The sequence below is a fragment of the Macrobrachium rosenbergii genome, chromosome 37 (genome assembly GCF_040412425.1).
Source record: "Macrobrachium rosenbergii isolate ZJJX-2024 chromosome 37, ASM4041242v1, whole genome shotgun sequence".
Taxonomy (NCBI): domain Eukaryota; kingdom Metazoa; phylum Arthropoda; class Malacostraca; order Decapoda; family Palaemonidae; genus Macrobrachium; species Macrobrachium rosenbergii.
The window spans coordinates 23769037-23776536 of NC_089777.1; the positions used below are offsets into that span (position 1 = coordinate 23769037).

The window sequence follows — 7500 nt, forward strand, 5'->3', positions numbered from 1 at the left end:
AGGTTTGTTTTTTTTTTGTAGGCATTCGCATGCATGATTACAAGAAACAGTTTCCAGATAATTATACTTTTTAAATTTTTTCTGGTAAAGGTTTTGGATTGTAGTGTTGTGGAGAAGTTTCTTGTTTATGGTCCAACAGTCTTAATTTTAGACTATTTATTACAAGAGGTGTATTCATTAAACTCATCTTGGACAATACTAATTGTAATTTCGAAGTTATTCCGTTCTGTAGTAGTTTGGGATGATAATGTCACATACTCTGTTTATTTTTCAATTAGTATTCTACAGGTATATTTTTAGTTTTCTGTAAAAGAAAACTATTGTTCCGGCTTTGTCTGTCCGTCTGCACTTTTCTGTCTGCCCTCAGATCTTAAAAACTACTGAGGCTAGAGGGCTGCAAAATGGTATGTTGATCATTCACCCTCCAATCATCAAACATACGAAATTGCAGCCCTCTAGCCTCAGTAGCTTTTATTTCATTCAAGGTTACGTTAGCCATAAGCGTGCTTCTGGCAACGATATAGGATAAGCCACCACCGGGCCGTAGTTAAAGTTTCATGGGCCGCGGCTCATACAGCATTATACCGAGACTACTGAAAGATAGATCTATTTTCGGTGGCCTTGATTATACGCTGTACAGAAAACTCTGTTGCGCCGAAGAAACTTTGCCCAATTTTTACTTGTTTTATAATGACGATTTATAACTGAATACCCATTTTTATTTATTTTATGATTATACTCTCTGAACTGGTAACTGACTGTTTTGATATGTTCCAAGCATGAAGAAAAGTTAGTAAAACAAGTAAAAGAAAAAGAATAATGAGGACTGGGCGTGCAGTCCTCTATCTCACAAACACACGCACACACACACGCGTGTGTGCACGCATGCACGCAGTTGCTCTCGTGCTTGATTTGTGTGTTCTTAAGTAGGAAAGACAGGTAGAGGGAGAGGTTACGAAGATGCAGTATAAATTTTTTTCTGGTATGTGGTCCTTTTTCATTAATACGTGTCTTATCGCCGCTCCTTTCTGCTCCGCGTCCTTACCTTATGTCCTTTCAGTCAGCCACCACTTCCTTTTTTCTCTCTCTCATTTCTCACCTCGCGTACGCCGCCTTATTCAGAAGAAAGGAGGAAGGAGGAGGAGGAGGAGGATGAAGAAGTGAGGAAGAGGAGGAGGATGAAGAAGGGAGGAAGAGGAGGAAGGAGGGAGGAGGAGGAGGATGAAGAAGGGAGGAGGAGGAGGAAGGAAGGAAAGAAGGAGGAGGGTGTAGGAGGAATAAGGAAGGAAAGAAGAAGTAGGGAGGAGGAGGAGGAATAAGGAAGGAAAGAAGAAGTAGGGAGGAGGAGGAGGAATAAGGAAGGAAAGAAGAAGTAGGGAGGAGGAGGAGGAATAAGGAAGGAGGAAGAGGAAGAGGTCTCCGCCTAAAAGCAGCCACGGCCACCGAAGCTATATGAAGATGCATCATCTGAGATAAAGCGCGTCTCTGCTGCCATTGATTGAAGAGTTATTGATTATTGTGACTGCGTGAAGAACCGGGTTGTTTTCTCACACTTCTCATGCAAAGTGGGATCCGGTCGTGTCTTGTCCTTCATTCGGTCGTCAGTTCTGTGAGAAATTTATGGCTGCTGGTTTTTCGTGGTTTCACTTTTCCCGTAGGGGGGTTAGTGCCGTCAGTGCACCTCATGCGGTGCACTGTAGGTGGTGTTACGTAAGGTTCTTTGCGGCGTCCCTTTCAGCCCCTTGCTGCTACCCATTTCATTCCTTTTACTTTACCTTCGTTTATATTCTCTCTCTTCCATCTTACTTTCCACCCTCCACCCTCTCCTAACAATTGATTTATAGTGCAACTGCGAGGTTTTCCTCCTGTTACACCGCTCAGAGCTTTTACTGTCAATTTCCCTTTCAGCGTTGAATGACCTAATAGGTTCCAGCACTTGGCCTTTGGCGTAAATTCTGTATTCCATTCTCTTCTATTCCATAGTTTCAGTTGTATGTTCTCTTTACGAAATTTTATCTATGTTGGTTGTTCATGGCTTCATTCGTGAATTTCTAAGGAGAATTCACGAATGAGTCCATATTTTCATATTAGTGGACTCGTCATGGATTTATTAATGTATTGTGTATGATTTTCTTTTTGGGGGGGGTGGAGATGTTCATGGACTTATTTATAATTCTTGCAATAAATTAATTTTCACTTTATTGTTCATATACTCATTCGTGAATTCTCTTAAGAAATTTGTTAGTTGACTCTTAGACAAATTACTATTAAACGTTGTCAGAATTTAATGTTTGCTGGATGATCATGGACTCGTTCATGATTCATGCAATAAATTTGCTTTATTTGTTGCTCATAGATTCATTCGTAGACTCTGGAATAAGTGTATATTAGCTGAGTTTTCGTGGATTTACTAATAAATTGAGTAAGAATTTTATGTTTATTGGCTTTCATGGTCTCCTTCGTGGTTTCAAAAGAAATTTAATTTTTTTAGTTTATAAATTCATTCGTAAAATCTGTAAAAAGTTTGTTAACTATTCATGAATTATTATATCTCAACTATATTCATCATGTTTTTGTGCAGTTGCGATTTTTCTAACTTGCAAAGTATTGATGAGTACTATAGTGTTTATGGGTAGTGCTCATCAGCTTCCTAATTCGAATTTTGATGATTTTTACGTAATCGTAGATAAATAAAATGAAAAAAAAAAAAACGCTGAATATACACAAAACTTCGATGTATATAACTTTGTCATTCACTCTGTTTCAATTTACACCAATATCTAAGAATTTGCACCATCAATATAATTTGGATGTCTTGTTTACTTGAAAAGTTGTTCGTGAGAGCGTGGTTACGAATTAAAATTCCGTTTCAGAAAGTAGGTTTACACCAAAAAAAGTAGTTTTGTATATGAGAAATTCGAGTTTTCTGCTTGACATCTTGTGAATCCGAAGGCTTGTTGGTGATTGATAGATGCCTAATGGTGCTTCTGCCTGACTGCATCAATTTGTGTGATTGATGATGAGGACTGCTGCAGATCTCCTCGCCTCGGACACACTTCAGAAAAATGAGAAAAGACGCATTCGGTCGGCTTCCCACTTGTGAATGTTAACAGAAATGTTCATTTTACATTTTAGGCCGCCTAGTGACGGTAGTGGAAAATTATATCTGTGTTCTCGTGAGTTATATTTATTCATCTTTTTTAACCATTAATTAATAAAAGTTATTTAGTTTCATTTTTTATTTTTTTATTTTTTTTAGAATTAGTAGTTTTGCGGTTAGGTAGTATCGTCAAACACTCAATATCTAACCTAACCTAAGGTCATTAAAAGAGAGATTATATGGGTACAGTGCGCTTCAAAATCGTTGCCTAACTCTGTATTATCATTATTCCAAATGTAAACACAATTATAGAACAGTCTTAAAAGACATCAACATGTTAAGCAAACTTCTACCAAATACAACGCCATTATATAAAGTGATAAAATCAGAGTGCAGTGAATTAGAGTTACATTGCGTATAAAAAAGGTGAATGTAAATCAGTCTAGATAAATGTTTGTTGGCCGTATATACAAGTAGTTCATGGGCTGAGGTGTTTTTATTTCTGTAATGAAATTAATTTCTCCAAATTTTTAAAAAGCAATCCCGTATGCTAAGTAACCAATTGGTATAGCCACATAAAATAAGTCTAATCCTTCACACACAGAGCACACACACACAAACACACACTTAACTATATATATATATATATATATATATATATATATATATATATATATATATATATATATATATATTTTTGTGTAGCACTTAGTTTACTGAGAACAGACTCCACGTTGAGATTTGGTGTCGTCGAACCCGGCCCAGCCGCTGTCATCACTGGCTCCTGTAAAGTATCTATCTATAATAATAATTAAGAATAAATTGACTTTGGCCCTATCTTAAGGACAAAACGTGCCGTCCGTAGGGTCGGGGTTTGCTGTCATTTATAACGGTATTGGTACAGCAAATAGCTCTAATATTTCTTATTCTGGATGCTTGATTTTTATATTATACACCTGGTTGAAGTGACTTTGGTCTTATTTTCAGGACAATACGTACCGTCCCTAGGATCGAGTTTTGCTGTCATTTTTGACGATATTGGTACGCAATGTTCTTATTACTGATACCTCTTGGTTTTTTACCCTATGCACCTGGTTAAGCACGTTTTCTTCCCCCTTGGATTTTCCATGGTTTTATTTTGAACGCCAGATCGAGCGTATTGGCATTCAATAAATCTTGGGATGGGTGAAAGATTGAAGACGGGGTTGCCGGCTCATGATGGAATTCATTGAAAACCGAAGATTTATTGTTGTTGGACTGGCTTTTTCTTTTTTTTTTTATTCTCATTTCTCTTTGAGCTGGGATTCATCTCTCTCTCTCTCTCTCTCTCTCTCTCTCTCTCTCTCTCTCTCTCTCTCTCTCGTCCTGCCAAATGTAAAAGCAATAACATGAATTAACATGAATTACTCTCTCTCTCTCTCCAGCCAAGTCAAATGTAACAGCAACATAACATGAATTTCTCTCTCTCTCTCTCTCTCTCTCTCTCTCTCTCTCTCTCTCTCTCTCTCTCTCTCTCTCTCTCAGCCAAATGTAAAAGCAACATAACATGAATTTCTCTCTCTCTCTCTCTCTCTCTCTCTCTCTCTCTCTCTCTCTCCTCAGATGTAAATCTCAACATCCAGCCACTCTCTCTCCGTAAAATGACCAATTGCTGGCGGGCGGCACACTTTTTGCATCCAGCCAAATGTAAATAGATCATGGCCCATGGGTTCGAAGTTACTCCATAATTTGTCTCTCTCTCTCTCTCTCTTCTCTCTACTCTCTCTCTCTCTCTCAGAAGCCAAATGTAACACAACATAACATAACATGATATATATATATATATATATATATATCTCTCTATCTATATCTCTCTCTCTCTCTCTCTCTCTATATATATATAGTCAAATGTAAATATGCAATATAACATGAATTAGTCAACAAAAAGTCCAGCCACTTGTTGAATGATGTATTTACCCAGTCCCGTAAAATGACAATTATCTGCTGGTAGTGATCCATATAGACTTGCACACCTTTGCATTTCATCTGCCGTGAAGCAACCCATAAAATATCGATGATAGATCTTATGGCCCGCGTGGGTGGAAACCAGGAAAATTATTGAAGCTCCATAATTTGTCCTGGCTCCATCTTAGTTCTTTTTGAGTGGAAGGTACTCGATGGTCCGGGCATAAAGACAACCCAAGAACCACACACGACACAAAAATGAAAGAATTGTGGCTTTGGTAGAATCTATATGAAGATCGTCGGATTACTATCGATATGATAGCTATATAAATATATCTCCCATGGTTCCGCATTTAATTTTAAATGAAAATCTTGGTTTGATAAACTTAGCACAAAAGTTGGAGACCAACTAGCTGAACTTTCTCTTGCAGTTTTAACGAAGATTGAATAAATAATATTTTTTGACTAATTTTCGGTAAATAGTAGATATATTACAATATTTGCACTTATCCTTGAATTTTAATGTTTCAGTGATAGCATGGTATAGTTAAAATGATGATTTTGATTGATCTCTTACCCAATTCAAAAACAATCACCGTTGTTAAATATTTTCAAAACTAATACATTTAAAAACGTCGAAAGAATTTTGTTCCATCATGTAACTAGCAATCAGTCATGAAATTATAATAAATAATAAAGTTATAGATTTGCCTTCACCAAGGAACACTGAAGTCCGGTTTGGTGCTGCTAAACATGCAGTTAGAATAGGTTTAATAACAGGTATATTTCACAAAGAAGGGTTTCAGAATAACCCTTCAGTGGTTAATGGTGATATGTATGATTGTTTGGGAATTTTTCCTGGAACTCGCTCGCGAATGGTAATGAGACACGACGAGGCATGAGCTTGCCAAACTAGCTCCTTGTCGTCGCCGGCATAACTTCATTAATGAAGGCATTTGATCCCTGACGCGGGGCCTTATGAACCTCATTATCTTCCTTCGGAATGGGAACTACCAACGTAAACTGTTGTTAACCATCATTATCTTCCATTTAGGAAAGAATGACTATTGTCATTCCAATCAGAGGCATCGAGCGAAAGGAACATTTCTTGATTGGCGTGAAGTGGCATGCAGATTCTCTCTCTTTGGTCTCTAACTCTCTCTCTCTTAATCTCTCTCTCTTTCTCTCACTCTCTCTCTCTGGTAATGAGACTCTGACGAGGCATGAGGATTCTTGTTGTTCCATTGTTTCGTCATTAATGGATTTCAAGTTTTGTTCGTCGAAAGTGTTATCATCAGATGGAAATTATATTAGGCTATTATTATTATTATTATTATTATTATTATTATTATTATTATTATTATTATTATTATTATTATTATTATTTGTTGTTGTTGTTGTTGTTGTTGCTGGTGCTGTTGTTTTGTCGAAAGTATTGTATTTAAGTGAAAGTCATTATTATTATTATTATTATTATTATTATTATTATTATTATTATTATTATTATTATTATTATTATTGAGAGAATTAACGGACAGGCCACTGCAATGGCACAAAATGCCCCAGAAACCAAACGATACACATTTGATCAACTTCCACACCCCTTTCCACCCAAGCTTAGGACCAAGGAGAATCAAGCAGTGGTTGTTGCTGACTCAGCAGGTAGACCAGTGGGCTTCCCTAAACCTCCCATTTTTAGCTCACATTGATGTTAAGGCCGTTTTGTATTAATGAAATCTTTGTATGTCGTGAACGGTGCTGGAAATCGGGAAGTCCAGGCAAAACTGGCTGAGATACCACAAACTGGTGTTGTTTGTACAGGCATTAAGCGTGCGCAGTCTGTTGTTTTTTTGTATAAAAAAAGCATTTTATTATTTCATTAGAAGCTTTCGGTATGGCCTCTGTGTTCTTGTTTGTTTTGTTATATTGTAAATTTATCTGACGCTTATCAATTTTGAGCTATTTTAGCTGTCTTCGTCTCTGAAAAACTTTATGCTAAAATGAGTGAAATTACTATTCCTTGCTTCACAGTTTTAGATACAGATAATCAGTGCTATATTTCATATATGATTTTTTCAAATATAAATTTAAAGATAATGTAGGTTAATGTATATTTCAGCATCATATAGGTTGGGTTTGACGTATGGAATTTTTTTGTTTGCTTAATTGAAACTCTTTGAAATGTGTTTGATTTTTTTGTAAGTAAAGTTATTTCTCTAAAGTGTGTTTGTTACGAGAATCTGGGATCGTATGGGCTTATCATGTCCTTCATCTACTCCTCAGGTGTCTCTAATTAACTACAGTTGTGTCCGGAAATTAGTTGAGGGGAAATGGAACAGTTTGTAATTACTCTCTCTCTCTCTCTCTCTCTCTCTCTCTCTCTCTCTCTCTCTCTCTCTCTCTCTCTCTCTCTCTCTCTCTCTCTCTCTCTCTGACAGTTTTCTTTTATGTTTTTT

At 36.8% G+C, this 7500-nt stretch overlaps 1 protein-coding gene across 1 annotated transcript in view; it reads left to right on the forward strand.

The window, feature by feature from the left end:
* cyst (rho guanine nucleotide exchange factor 18 cysts) overlaps positions 1–7500 on the forward strand; it is a 1099804-nt gene that overhangs the window by 466236 nt on the left and 626068 nt on the right. The gene's annotated exons all lie outside the window — the stretch shown is intronic.